Genomic DNA, 16,772 nt, shown 5'->3' on the forward strand with positions numbered 1-16,772 from the left:
ATGAGTTGTGATTTCTCATTTTCAGTAAGAGAAGACGATATTATTACAGGTAATTCAGATTCACCATGTAAATAAGCGTATTCCAAATGGTTTGGAAGTGGCTTTAACTCTAATTTCGGAGGTTCTTCTATCGATGATTTATATCGATATCTGTCTTCTTCTTTTAGCATTTGAATTTCTTCTGTTGTTGGTTCATATCCATTAGCTATAAGTGTAGCTAACATTTCAGCTTCATCAATTGGTTCATTACTTTCTCCTAAAGAACATTCTCCTGTTCCTTGTAATTCTGGAAATTCTTCTAATAATTCTGCATGTGCATCTATAGTTTGAATATAATAACATGTATCATCTGCAGATTGTGGTTGTTGCATTGCTCTATCAACTGAAAAGGTAACACTCTCATCCTCTATACTTAGGGTCAGTTTCTTACCGAACACGTCTATCATTGCTTTAGCCGTGTTTAAAAATGGTCTTCCTAATATGAGAGGAACTTGAGAATCTTCTTCCATGTCCAAAACAACAAAATCTACTGGAAATACTAAAGTACCAACTTTAACTAGCATGTTCTCCATTATCCCTCTAGGATATTTTATTGATCTATCGGCTAGTTGTATGCTTATTCTGGTTGGTTTCAATTCTCCAAGGTCTAGTTTAGCGTATAGTGAATACGGCATTAGATTTATACTAGCACCTAAATCTGCCAATGCTTCTATTGAACTAAGGCTACCCAGAAAACATGGAATTGTGAAACTTCCTGGATCAGATAGTTTTTCTGGTATCTTATTCAACAGCACTGCTGAACAATTAGCATTCATAGTAACAGCCGAGAGTTCTTCCATTTTCTTTCTATTCGTGATTAGATCTTTCAAGAATTTAGCATATCTTGGCATTCCTGAAATTACATCAATGAAAGGAAGATTTACATTTATCTGTTTAAACATATCCAAGAATTTGGATTGCTCGGCTTCTAGTTTTTCTTTCTTCATTTTACTCGGATAAGGAAGAGGTGGTTGGTATGGTTTAACATAAGGTTTATCCTTAACTGTGTTATCTTCATTAACCTTTTCAACTACCGGTTCTTTTTCCTTTTCTTTATCAGGTTGTGGTTCTTGTGGAGTAGGAATAGTTTCATCAGAAGTTACAGGTATTTCAGGTGGTTTAAGTGTTGTACCACTTCTTGTGGTAATAGCTTTAGCTGTTTCATTCCGGGGGTTAGCATTTGTATCGCTCGGTAAACTTCCCGGTTTTCTTTCACCTATTAACCTTGCTAGGTTACTTACTTCTTGTTCCAGATTTTGAATAGAAGCTTGTTGATTTCTAAATGCTTGAGCATTTTGTTCATTGGTTTGTTTTTGAGATGTGAAAAACTGCGTTTGAGTTTCAACTAGCTTCGTCATCATATCTTCTAAATTCGGCTTTTTATCATCGGTTTGTTGTGGTGGTTTGTTTTGAAAATTCGGTCTTTGCTGATTGTAAGTATTATTGGATACTTGTTGATTGCTAGGACCTTGTTGGTTGTTGTATGGAATATTTCGGTTATAATTCTGGTTTTGATTGTAAATCGGTCTTGGCGGTTGATAATTATTCTGATAATTATTTCCAGGCCTTTGGTTTATGTATGAAATATTCTCTCTTTGTTCCATTGTTAATTCAATACTGAGACAATCTTTTGTCAAATGTGGTCCTCCACACTGCTCACAACTAATTCGTATAGCATGAATATCCTTAGTCATCTTTTCCATTCGTCTCTCGAAAGCATCTATCTTTGCCGAAATGGAATCTAAGTCATGGCTAGAATCGGCTCTAGCTGCTTTAGATGATCTAATGATATCTTTTTCTTGGTGCCACTCATGTGAGTGGGAAGCAGTATTATCAATAATTTTGTAAGCATCAGTTTCGGTTTTCTTCATAATCGAACCACCAGCTGCTATATCTATGTCTTTTCTTGTAGTGATGTCGCATCCTCGGTAGAATATTTGTACTATTTGACAGGTGTCTAAACCATGTTGCGGACATCCTCTTAACAACTTTCCATATCTTGTCCACGCCTCATATAGAGTTTCATTTGGCTTTTGTGTGAACGTAACAATTTCTGCTTGAAGTCTTACTGCTTTAGATGCAGGAAAAAATTGTTTAAGAAATTTGTCAACTAAAACATCCCATGTATCGATCGCCCCTTCAGGTAACGATTCCAACCAATCTTTGGCTTCTCCCTTTAAAGTCCAGGGAAATAACATGAGATATATTTGTTCATCCTCCACTTCTCGTATTTTAAATAGTGTGCAGATCCTATTAAAGGTACGTAGATGTTCATTTGGATCTTCCTTCGGCGCACCACTAAATTGGCATTGATTAGTCACCATGTGTAGAATTTGTCCTTTGATTTCATAATCTGGCGCATTAATGTCTGGATGAGTAATTGCGTGACCTTGGCCAGTGCGTTTAGATCTCATTCGGTCTTCCATACTTAAAGGTTCCAGATTCTCCATAATTGAATTTGTTGAATCGGTATCACTAGATGATTCTGATTTAATAGTTCGTTCCTCAACAATCTCTGTTTGAATGATTGGTGGTTCCGGAGGAAAGTTTAATGGTTCAGGATCTATGAACCGTTCCTGAATATTTTCTGGATTCTCAATTGTGAGGTCGGGTTCAAAAAATGGATTATCGGAAATTTGAACTGAAGTACTTGGTCGACTGGATGACGATTCTAAAGAAAAATCAACGGCGGTTATATTTGTTAAACGATGTCTTGATCGAGTTACAGGTGGTGAACGTACAAAAGGTGGTGAACGTCTTGCTCGGTGCATTCACTGAATATTCTATTAGTTTTAAAAAGGAAAGAAAAATTATAATAAGTTATCTAATCAATAGACTTTTCTGATTTTGCCCACGTTTCGAATAGCCAAAAGATGCAGCAGAGGGGCAGGATTCGTTTGGTCTCAATATAATTGAGGACTGTTTGGCTCCAATAACCCGGTCCACGTACAAATCCAACTATTACTACGAACCAGAAAATTTTGATGTCTATCAATTTAACCACTCAAAATAAATTTTCGTAATTTTAAGAAATTTAGATAAGAAGTAGAAAAAATTCTAAGTCCTAAAACTAGAATAGCGAGAAATAAGAGAGAAAAAGAGTTCGTCGAAAAAGGTCGAAAAAGAAAAAAAATATGGTTGAAAAATAAAAGGTGACGGAAAAATAAAAGAAACTTATCAAAACTTAAAAATACTTAACTAATTTAACCTTATTACTATAACTAACTTAAAATTATAATCGCAAATTGAAATTACTAATTGAAATGATAATTGATACATAGTAAAAGGTCTAAAAATATTAAAGCTTACAGGAAAAACTAAATCCCAAATGGAAATAACTTAAAAAGAAACTAAAACTTAAAAAGGCGTCGCAAAATTCTAAAGCACCTAAATCTTAGTCTAAAGAAAAAGCACTTAAGGAATTCTACGGCAAAGCCTAAAAATCTAGGAGTAAAAATAACTATAGCTAAAACTAAGTTTAAAATTAAATATGAGCTAAAAATACAAAAGTTACGCTACAACGATTAAAAAGGTACAAAATATAAAAATATACAAAAAATTGTAAAAAGTACAATTTTTATAAAAATATTATTTTTATGTTATTTATTTAATAAACTATTAATTTTACAATTTTAATAAAACTAATTTAAACAAAATACATAAATATAAAGTAAAAAGTAAAAATAAAACTAAAATTAATAATAATAATAATAATAATTAAGTTAAATAATAATAATAATAAATTAAAACTCCGTAATTAATGCAACTTTAGGGTTTTGTCCGTGTGTCAGAAGACCTCCGCGAGTCGCGGCGAATAAATGAGGAAAACCCCGCGAGTCGCGGGGTTCAGAAATTGAGCTGACAGGTTTCACTTTTACGCGTTTTTCTTTATTTTTTTTTTCTTTTTATTTTGTTTTCTGTTTTTAATTAAATAAAAGATATTAAAATTAAAACTTATATTTTTATAAACTAAAATAAAAATAAAGAAACTTATAAAACTTAAATATTTAACAAAATCTTAAAAATGCTTATATTTTTGTTTTTTATATTTTTGAATAATTAAAACGTATTTCTACAAAAGCAAATTTTTAATAAAAGTAACTAAAAATCTTGTTTTTTTTTTTTTTTATATTAGCGTTGCGCTTCCGGCTTTTAAGATGTTCCCCGGCAGCGGCGCCAAAAATACTTGATGTCAAAGCAGAGGGGTATAAAATACTATTAAATTTTAGTAGAAAATACTATTAAATACGATACAATTTTACACAAGATATTTATTTATTTATAGAATGGATATACTTAAACCTTGCTACAACACTTATAGGCAGTGTACCTAATCGTACAGTAGTGTAGTTTTTAGTAAGTCCGGTTCGTTCCACAGGGAAATCTTTAAACAAAGCTCAACGCTATATTAGTTAACTTTTATAAAAATACAAATATATATATAAGTAATATTATTATTATAAAGGGGGTTTTTACCGTTTAATGACCGGTTTGTCGATTTTAAAACTTTAGTCGCAGTTAAAACCTAATGTAAAATATAAAATAAATACAAGACTTTAAATTAAAGCGTAAAGTAAATAACGATAATGAAATTGCGAATAATAAAAATGCGATAAAAATTAAATTGCGATAATTAAAAAGTACGATAATTAAAAGTGCGATAAAATAAAATAACAATAAATAAAAGTGCGATAATTAGAAGTGCAATTAAATATAAAATAAAGGAAATTAAATATGAAATAAAAGAATTATGCTTATTTAAACTTCCGTAATCATGATATTTGACGTGTTGATTTTAGTTTTATGCCCTTGGGTTAATTGTCCTTTGTCCTGGATTATTCAATATGTCCGTCTGGTTTTTGTCCATAACAGTCCATCAGTCATAAATATAAATTGCAAGTGTCCTTGTCAAATTATTATTATACCCGAAGATAAATATTCCAACTAATTGGGGATTCGAATTGTAACAAGGTTTTAATACTTTGTTTAATGAATACACCAGGTTATCGACTGCGTGTAAACCAAGGTTTTACCACTTTGTTAACAATTACACCAATTACCCTTGAATGTAATTTCACCCCTGTTTTAATTATTCTAGTGGCTATTAATCCATTCCCGTGTCCGGTTAAATGAACGATTATTCGTACATATAAATACCCCACCCATCGTGTCCGATCGAGTGTATATGGTAATTTATAGGGACGCCCAATTGTAAATCTTTATATTAACATTAACAAACTTTCATTTAGTTAAACAAATATAAAGCCCATTAATAGCCCATAGTCTAGTTTCCACAAGTGTCGTTCTTTTGTCCAAACCCCAATTATGGTACAAAGCCCAATTACCCAATTTTAGTAATTAGCCCAACATCATGATTACTTCGTTTTAAATAAGCATAATAATAACTTAGCTACGAGACATTAATATAAAAAGGTTGAACATAACTTACAATGATTAAAAATAGCGTAGCGTTACACGGACAGAATTTCGACTTACACCCTTACAACATTCGCTAACATACCCTTATTATTAGAATTATAATTAAAATTAAAATATAAATTATAAATATAAATATATATTACTTCGTATGAATGAGAAGAAAAAATGATGATAAATTCGATCAGAATTCGGTTGGCTTTATAGCCAGAAGTGAAATTTGGGGCTCCGCGACTCGCGGCAAAAAGCCCTTCAAACTCCGCGAGTCGCGGAGAGGTATTTTCAATTCACACCCTTGGAGTTTCTGGCTGCCGACAGTTTTTAATATATATATATAATATATATATAATTAATATAATTAATTATATATTATATTATATTTATATACATAGTTAACTTGTAATTTTTAGTCCGTTGCGTCGAGCGTTAAGAGTTGACTCTAGTCCCGGTTCCGGATTTTCGAACGTCCTCGCGTACAATTTAATATCTTGTACTTTGCGTTTTGAATCTTGTACTCTTGTGATTTCGAGACGTTTCTTATCAATAATTGGAACCTTTTTGATTGTCTTTTGTTCTTTTGAGCTTTTTGGTCGTTTGCGTCTTCAAATCGTCGAATCTGTCTTTTGTCTTCACCTTTTATTATTTAAACGAATATCACTTGTAAATAGAACAATTGCAACTAAAAGCTTGTCTTTCTTGAGGAATAATGCTATGAAATATATGTTCGTTTTTAGCATTATCAACCGCCCCAACCGGGCTAGTCGCTCTAGTATCGTAAACGGTTGCATAGTACTTCGTTTTTACTACACTTGGTACAGTGTAGGGAGATTTCATAATAAAAGGAATATGCCACATTAATTATTAAGTATGGTTACCGAAGCGCTCAACAACTTATAGAATACTTTTATACACTTGCGAGTGTACATATATTTATAAACGGATATCTTGTGGTCTATTAAAATATTGAAATGATGGTTATGATAAACCTATGAACTCACCAACCTTTTGGTTGATACTTTTAAGCATGTTTATTCTCAGGTACGAATTAAGTCTTCCGCTGTGCATTTGCTCAATTGAAAGATATTACTTGGAGTCATTCATGGCATATTTAGGTCAGTACCTCGCAATGGGACCAAATGTTGAAGACTTCGTCCAGGAGGATTAGGACGGGTCATCACAAGGAATGAAGAAGGCGAACCCTACCGTGAACCAAACTTAGCTCCTAACATCGGAGAAAACGATGTACTCACCGGTGAACCTATGCGCAACACTGTTTTCACCCTTCTTGTCAAAATATTCTGCCTCGAAAGTTGCATTACTGCAATCTCAGAAAATATTCAACCTCTACTTCCGAATAGCAATCGAAGGGGAATAATAGAAGAAGTCAGGGAGCTTCGAATTGATAATCAAGATCTATCGAATCAGATGAGTGGGTGGATAGAGATGATAGAGGGTAGGATAGAAACCCTGACAAGAATGGTGCGTGATTTACAAGCTATATTTATTACACCAACATCATCACCAACCTCATCACCAACAGCACTTGTACCACCGACAGCAACATGCACATCACCAGCCTCGACATCACCATCTGTACCGCGAGCATAATCTTCGTTCTACCTATCGTTCTATCTACTTTATCTTTGTTCTACATATCAATCTACATCGATTATCTTCGTTCTACATGGCGAGTATGTAATCTCTAAAGTCTTAAAGATTATATATTCTCGTTCTAACAGTAAATCAAATAAGATTAATATCTTATTGAGTCATCAAATCTATGATTACATCTGAAGAAAATATATATTTAAGTATATTTTCATAAAGATCGTAATTAAAAAAATTTCTGTATAAATTATTAATGATGAGAATATTTTAACGGGTAGGTAATACCCGAGGAATATTTAGCTTTCACATTAATACGTTACACTGTACATTCTTCAATTCAGATTCAGCAGTCATCAACAATACTGCTCAAATCCACATATATACGTATCCTTTCATCCAAGAACAACTATTTTCATTCGAATTCAATTTCATCAAGTCAAGATTTGACAAGTGGCATAATGAAGAAAATAATGGGCAAAATAAAATTTATTAGTAACCAATTAATTAACTACGTAAAAATTTAAATCTATACTAACCAAATCCTAACTAACTGTTCCTAGCTAACTGTTCATATATCCGTTATGACTATCCCCTTATAATACACTAGTCTTGGTTGAACTACTGGACTATTGGACTACTAGCATTGGACTACTATCATTGGACAATTAAAATGTATTAAAAGAGTAGGAAACATTAATTATAACACATTTTGATTTAAAATATCGTTAATAAGTTACATCTTCTACAGTTAAACATTCCTTTAAGTTTGCCAATTGGTTTCATCTTAAACATCCTTTGTATCTTGACGATTATAATCAGCGTTTAATCATCTAAAAATATACTTCTCTTGAAACCACCTCGGATTGATAACCGATGATTCAGTTATGGTAGCATTAAATGCAGAGGAAACAGCAAAATTGTAGATGGTCTAAATGGCTAAAAGTTTGACGATAAAGAATGGAGTGTTAGGAACACTCGATAGAAAATTTAGTACTGAAAAAAAAAGGATTGAGCTAACCTTGAAGGAGACCAAGGTCAAATACAAGGACCATACCTATATTCAAAGAATCCAGATAATTCTGTATCCGATAAAATCTTTAGAGAATAACTTGCCCTGTACCCATGTTAAATCTTGTGGAAAATCTTTCTTCATCAACCTTCGATCTTAGAAATTCTGAAAATATCATCATAAATATCTTTGATATTTCTGAGGATATTTTCATAAATATTCTTGTCCAAAATTAATTATCTCTTCGTGCTATCCGTGTTACATCATAAAGGAAACTATTTTAGTTTCTAAATTTATTTAAAATTCGAGTTTAAATTATGAATTATTTCTGGAGTAGTGTTGGGAATTGAAGCATGAATTAGTATAATATAATGACGCTTGGCCAACGTGATTATATTACAGTAAGTCATGCTGAGTTTCTAATGAAACGTGATGATGATTCACAGTTGATCATACCATCATCATGTGTCATGTTACATAACTCTTTCATTCTGGTTAACTTCTAAATATATCAAGAAAATATATTCTTGATAGTTCTATTCTCAGTGATTCTGGTTATTTGACAAATCAAATCGTGCTATTACGTTCTTTCTTGTTTAGAACATTAAGCTCATTCGAAACTCCATACTTACAATTCTGGACTGTTACTCGCTTTACTAGAGGTCGAGAAGAGAATAAAAAGGCAAAGAGCTCCAAAATATAAGGGAAAAATATAAAGCCCAACAACAACACCGAAATCACCAACCGTGCATATCAATGTGTATAGCAACATAAATACACGGAAGAATGAAAAACATTATAAACCTAAGGTAATAATAGAAGTTAACAGAATCCTCAGGTGGAAGTTGGAAAAGGAGAATGATTGATGAGACAGTCAGGATAAGGAAAAGGATCAGAACTAGGTTAGGCATTGTTACAATATTTAGAAGTATGGATTAAGGAAGAAAGTATAGAAATGGTGAGAATAATAAAACGGTAGTGGTTAATTTATAGTGAAAATATCGGAAGTGCAATCGAGGCAGATCATCGCATTTAATTAAATAGATCCTAATTTCCTCATTTACTGAAGAATCATATCTTATAAATTTCGAAGATTTTCTTTAATCCCTTGAATTTCGAAAGTCAAACGTGACTATGTCAAAAGTAAAGACGAACCTTTAATTTCTCATATCACTCTTTTGTGATAATTTCACTCGTACGTTTCTATTAATTGAATTGTTTCATTCATATTACTCAAGGATGGTAAAACTCTAATTTTTAGCTCGTATGCATTATGAAAACATGCTTATTGTCATCCATGACGATCCCAATCAAATTTCAGGACAAAATTTCTTTAACGGATAGGTACAGTGTCTAAACCATGTTGCGGACATCCTCTCAATAACTTTCCAAATCTTGTCCACGCCTCATATAGAGTTTCATTTGGCTTTTGTGTGAACGTAAAAATTTCTCCTTGAAGTCTCACGGCTTTAGATGCCGGAATGAATTGTTTAAGAAATTTTTTAACTAAAACGTCCCATGTATCAATCGCCCCTTCAGGTAACGATTCTAACCAATCTTTGGCTTCTCCCTTTAAAGTCCAGGGAAATAACATGAGATATATCTGTTCATCCTCCACTTCTCTTATTTTGAATAAAGTACAAATCCTATTAAAGGTACGAAGATGTTCATTTGGATCTTCCTTCGGCGCACCACTAAATTGGCATTGATTGGTCACCATGTGTAGGATTTGTCCTTTGATTTCATAATCTGGCGCATTAATGTCTGGTTGAGTTATTGCGTGACCTTGGCCAGTGCGTTTAGCTCGCATTCGGTCTTCCATACTTAGAGGTTCCAGATTCTCCATGATTGAATTTGTTGAATCTGAATCACTAGAGGATTCTGATTTAATGGGTTGTTCCTCGACAATCTCTGTTTGAATGATTGGTGGTTCCGGAGGAAAGATTAATGGTTCAGGATCCCTGAATTGTCCCTGAATATCCTTCGGATTCTCAATTGTGAGGTCGGGTTCAAAAAATGGATTATCGAAAATTTGAATTGGAGTACTTGGTTGAATAGATGACGATTCTAAAGAAAAATCAACGGCGACAATATTGGCTAGATGTCTTGATCGAGTTACAGGTGGTGAACGTATAAAAGGTGGTGAATGTTTTGCTCGGTGCATTCACTGAATATCCTATTAGTTATAAAAGATAAAAATTATATAAGTTATCAAATTAATAGACTTTTCTGATTTTGCCCACGTTTCGAATAGCTAATATATGTAGCAGGGAGCCAGAACCCTTTAAATCGGAAGCTCACAACTCAGCCACTAACAAATCCAACTATTACTAGGAACCAGAAAATTTTGATGTCTATCAATTTAACCGCTTAAAATAATTTTTCGTTGAAATTTAAAGAAATTTTAGAGAAGAAATAGAAAATTCTATGTCCTAAAAACTAGAGCGTCGTGAAATAAGAAAGAAAAAGAGCGCGTCGAAAAACGTCGAAAAATAAAAGGTCGAAAAATAATAATAAGAAAGTAGCGCGTCGAAACTTAAAAGTCTAAAAACTAAAAATTAAAAGTTACGTCTAAAGATATTAAAGCTTAAAGAAATTCTATATCCAAAACGGTAATAACTTAAAAAGTACTAAAATCTAAAAATGGCGTCGCAAAATTCTAAAGCACCTAAATCTTAGTCTAAAGAAAAAGCACTTAAGAGATTTTACGGCAAAGCCTAAAAATCTAGAAATAAAAATAACTATTGCAAAAACTATGACTTAAAACTAATTACGAGCGAAAAATAACAAAAATATGCTTTAACGATTAAAAAGATACGAAATATAAAAATAAACTTAAAGTTGAAAAAAGTACAATTTTTATAAAAATATTATTTTTATATTATTTATTTATAAAAGTATTAATTTTTATATATTAATAAAACTAATTAAACTTAAAATACAAAAATAATAAAACTAAAACTTAATTATTATTATAATTAACCCTAATTAGGGTTTTTATTAATTATAATTAAATTTTACTCCGTAATTAATGCAGTACCAGGTTCATTCTGGTGTGTCAGAACAGGCCATGCGATCGCATGGTCTTTGCGTTATAAATCCATGCGGTCGCATGGAGTAGAAAATTGGGCCAGATTGTTTGGGCTGCTACAGTGTAGCCCGGAAACTTTTATATATATATATATATATATATATATATATATTTTTTTTTTTCTGTTTTAATATTTATATAAAATATTTATATAAATGAAATAAAAACTTATATTTTTACAAACTAAAAATAGAAATAACAATACTTTATAATTTTATATATTTTGGAAACTTACTTGAAAATATATATTTTGTTTTTATTTTTATATTTTTGTATTTTTTTTATAACTAAAACGTATTTTTTTACAAAAGCGTATTTTTACAAAAGTAAACTAAGAATCTTCATATATATATATATATATATATATATATATATATATATATATATATATATATATATATATATATAGCGTTTCGCTTCCAGCGTTTAAGCAGTCCCCGGCAGCGGCGCCAAAAATACTTGATGTTATGCGAGGGGTATACGAAATAGTATTAATTTTTACAAGAAAATACTATTAAATACGATACAATTTTACACATGTTATTTATTTATTTATGGAGTGGATATACCTAAACCTTGCTACATCACTTATAGGCAGTGTAACTAATCGTACAGTAGTGTAATTTTTAGTAAGTCTGGTTCGTCCACAGGGAACTCGCCAAGTTAAACGCTATATTTTTATAATAAAAAAAACTATATTTGTATAAAAATTTATATATAGGAGTAGTATTATTATTATAAAAGGGGGTTTTTACCGTTTAATGACCGGTTTGTCGATTTTAAAACTTTAGTCGCAGTTAAAACCTAATGTAAAATATTAAAAATAAATATAACTTAATTTTAAGCGTAAAGTAAATAACGATAATGAAATTGTGATAAATAAAAGTGCGATAAATAAAATGACGATAAATAAAATTGCGATAATTAAAAATTACAATAATTAAAATGACAATAAATTAAAGTGCGATAATTAAAAGTGCAATTAAATATAAAATAAAGGAATTATGCTTATTTAAACTTCCATAATCATGATGTTTGACGTGTTGATTTTAGTTTATTACCATGGGTTAATTGTCCTTTTTCCTGGATTATTCAATATGTCCATACGGTTTTGTCCATAATAGTCCATCAGTCATAAATATAAAGTGCGAGAGTCTTCGTCAAATTATCCTTATACCCGAAGTCAAATATTCCAACTAATTGGGGATTCGAATTGTAACAAGGTCTTAATACTTTGTTTAATGAATACACCAGGTTATCGACTGCGTGTAATCCAAGGTTTTACTACTTTGTTAACAATTACACCAATTACCCTTGAATGTAATCCACCCCTGTTTCAACTAATCCATTAACTATTAATCCAGTTCCGTGTCCGGTAAAATGAACAATTATTGGTATTTATAGATATCCCGCCCACCTTACCCGATTAAGTGTATGTGGTTATTTATAGATACGTCAAATTATAACCTTTATATTAAATTAACGAGGTATCGTTAAGTGAATATAAAACTCATTAATAGCCCATAGTCTAATTTCCACAAGTGTCGTTCTTTTGTCCAAACCCCAATTATGGTACAAAGCCTAATTACCCAATCTTTAATATTTTAGCCCAACATCACGATTACTTCGGCTTAAATAAGCATAATAATAATTTAGCTACGAGACATTAATTTAAAAAGGTTGAACATAACTTACAATGATTAAAAATAGTGTAGTACACGGACAGAATTTCGACTTACACCCTTACAACATTCGCTAACATACCCTTATTATTATTAAAATTAAAATTAAAATTAAAATTATAATATATATATATATATATATATATAATACGTGTGAGATGAAGAGAAGAAAAAGATGTGTTTACATTCGACTGAAACTGCGAAATTTATAGCAATGTGGCCTCACTTTTTGGGTCATGCGACCGCATGGAATTCCTTCTTCAAAGCTATGCGATCGCATGGCCAGTTGGGACAGCTCAACTTTGGTTGTTTTCTTCTTGCCGACGGTTTTATATAATAATATAATATATATATAATTTTAAGAATTAATTATATATTATATTATATTCATGTGCATAGTTGACTTGTAATTTTTAGTCCGTTCCGTCGAGCGTTGAGAGTTGACTCTGGTCCCGGTTCCGGATTTTTGAACGTCCTTTCGTACGATTTAATATCTTGTATTTTGCATTTTGCGGCTTGTACTCTTGTAATTTTGAGACGTTTCTCATCAATAATTTGAACCACTTTGATTATATTTTGTACTTTTGAGCTTTTTGGTCGTTTGCGTCTTCAATTCGTCGAATCTGTCTTTTGTCTTCACCTTTTATTATTTAAACGAATATCACTTGTAAATAGAACAATTGCAACTAAAAGCTTGTCTTTCTTGAAGGATAATGCTATGAAATATATGTTCGTTTTTAGCATTATCAAATATTCCCACACTTGAGCGTTGCTTGTCCTCAAGCAATATAGTCTTGAAATAAAAATACTAGAATCACTTCTTTATTCTTCACACTTTGTACATCAGTGATTTCTATACCGCGGTATAAACAATGGTAGTAACGTTGTGGTTTACAGTCCCACATGACTATGAAAATTTAGATCCTTAAGGAAATTGGATTTTTATGAAAACATTTGATCTTTTGAAAATTCAATCTAGCTTTTACCCTAGATAAGTTTTTCGGAATAACCCTTCACCGGTGTTTGCAAATTGTTTTTGTGGGTTTGGTGGGTTTCATATTTTAAAATTTTAGCTCAAAACTTGCAGTTTTGTGTCACCCACTTGCTAACCTTGTATTGGGAAAGCAACACGTCCAGTATACTTGCTCCGTATATTACCTTTCAGTAAACTACCGTCCGGTTGTAAAGGAAAGCGTTGAACAAGCAACTGTTAAGGCAATGTCCCCTGACATGCTTTTAATTATGGTCCATATCGTGTCGGATGCAATTACTATCCTTTGTAGGAGCAATAGTAAAGCTCACCCTATAATTTTTCGGTCTGGCACAAGGTCCTGTCTTTGACCATGCTATGCAACCACCATTCTTACGGTTGACACCCGATTTGGTTCAGATGACCTAATGAATTCCAGGTGAATTCCTAGGATTTTACGTTCAATGGTAATGAATAAATCGGTTTGTAATTTGATCAAAATATTTTCTCGTTCAAGCTCGAGTTTAGATATCATCGAATTCCATGAGTTTGTAATTCTCAATCTTTAAAAGTTAATCTCAAGGATTGAGTAATATCAGTCTTAAAATGTTGATTTTTGATCTTTTAAGTAGATTATCCTTTCTGGGGGTCTGATTCATTAGTCTTATCAAGCTAATTTGCACGGCGCCCTCCCCATTTTACGAGACAGATCCTCTCATGGTTAGGATAAGTCTGACTGTAACAACCCAAACCGTGACCGACCAAACACGACGAAATTTCAAACAAAAAAAAAAAAATTCTGGTGCAGGCCATCTGCGCGGCGCGCCAGGTGGCCGCGCGGCGCGCCAAACCACCTGGACAGCCCGCTGTCCCCGGAAGTCAATTTAACGAAAATGTTTGACTAGTTCTCGACATTTTTAGCCAAAACGCTTTTAACCATACATTCATATATGTAAAACTAGCACATAACTAAGGTATGAACAAGTTTTACAAGGTGGGGCCCACACGTGCCCAAAACGCCACTAAGTTTAAAATACAATGTTTAATACAAATTAGAGTTTCGACCACAAAAAGTTTAATTGCCAAACGACACAACGAGCATGGTGTTTGGGGTTAAACTACCCAAGTCTCGGTCAAACTCCAAGCCATAACCCAAAAGTGCTTCCTAATCGTCGAAGCGGGAAACTCAATCCAAGGTAATGCCCTTACCCTTATCCACACACGAACCTATAAAAAGGTAAACAACGAGAGGGTAAGCAAAGCTTAGTGAGCACAATAATTATACATACACATATATAATCTACTTACTCGCATCACTTACACAACATCATATCCGAGTTTAACAATTCATCAAGCATGCTACATTAATAAGCATATACCAATAAATCACAATCCCACAAGTAGCTAATAGTACAATAGCATACAATTCATAAATTAATACTTCCAATACATAATTCACATAACTTTGGTTAACCAATTCGAACACGGGAAGCGGTACTTACAAGACCGTTGGAGTTCATAACGTCCACTAGTGTTACTTACACACCGCGTAATCACTAGTCCCCGGGTGATGTCTTAAACACCGCGACTAACTCACCCTTACAACAATGTGGCGTCTTAAACACCGCGACGAATCCACACTTCATTCAATACGATGAGTGGTGTCTTAATCACCGCGACACTTCCACTCCCATGACAATGTGGTGTCTTAAACACCGCGACAATACCACAAGTCAATCATACCATGAGTAGTGTCTTAAACACCGCGACAATGCTACTCGTTACTTAGAATGTGGTGTCTTAAACACCGCGACAATACCACATTCGTGCAACACAAATAAATACATTATATACACATACGCATAATTATTCCACTCACCTTAAACCTTCGGTGATTATTAAACCAAGCTTGAATTCCAAGGTAACGTACCTATTTCACAAGCATATAATTAATCAATCAACTTGGCCTAATCTCATAACACACACCATCCTAGGTCATCTTGACCCATTTTGACACTTAACCCTAATTTGGGTCATTCTTACCAAAAACCCTAACTCTTGGCACTCAAGGCCTTCATACACTTTAAATCACTAGGTTTTAACACAAAACACTAACGTTAACCAATCTTGGTCCATTTTGACCCGTTTGACTCAATAAAAGTCAATACACCCATTTTGGGTCATTTATACCCAAATCACACCCATTTTCACTTCCTTAAGGTGTTCTAGCAAATTATTAGCCAATTAGGGTTTCATAACAACAATTAATACATTTAAAACCTTAGCTTACACACAATTGAGTCTACATGACCCAATTTACCCAAGAACCCCCAAATTTACCAACAAATGGGTTTTATGAGTAACACTAACTCAAACCCTAACCCATACACGAAATCAAAACAAGAATTGAAAGTTAAGGCATACCACAACTATCAAGATGTAGCAATTGACGAGATGAACAACTTTAGAACTTGGACTTTAGCAAGAAACCTTCTTCTTCTTCTCCAAAATGGGATCTCTCTCTCTAGAACTCACTTCTCTCTCTAGAATTGAATTAGGAAGATAAGGTTGGTGAAAAGGGGAGTAAATGAGCTCCCAAACAACTGAACCCAGCCTTAAAGTCGGCCTTGAAGTGAATTTCCCAAAATGCCCTTGATTTAAATTTAAATAAACAAGGGAGGCTGTCTGCACGATTTTGCGCGGCGCGCCATTAGGCCGCGCGGCGCGCAAATGGACAGAAACTGGTTCCTAGCTCCTTTTGAAATATAAAACCAATCCCACAACAAAGTTAACTTCTATACATTATATACAATAATTACACGGGTCTTACAACTCTCCCTCACTTATTCGGATTGCGTCCTCGCGATCCAAGCCGCATGACAAGCGGGAAGATAAACCAACACAAACTCTTCGGGCTCCCATGTAAACTCGGAACCT

This window comes from Rutidosis leptorrhynchoides, chromosome 8 (genome assembly GCF_046630445.1).
Source record: "Rutidosis leptorrhynchoides isolate AG116_Rl617_1_P2 chromosome 8, CSIRO_AGI_Rlap_v1, whole genome shotgun sequence".
NCBI classification, from domain to species: domain Eukaryota; kingdom Viridiplantae; phylum Streptophyta; class Magnoliopsida; order Asterales; family Asteraceae; genus Rutidosis; species Rutidosis leptorrhynchoides.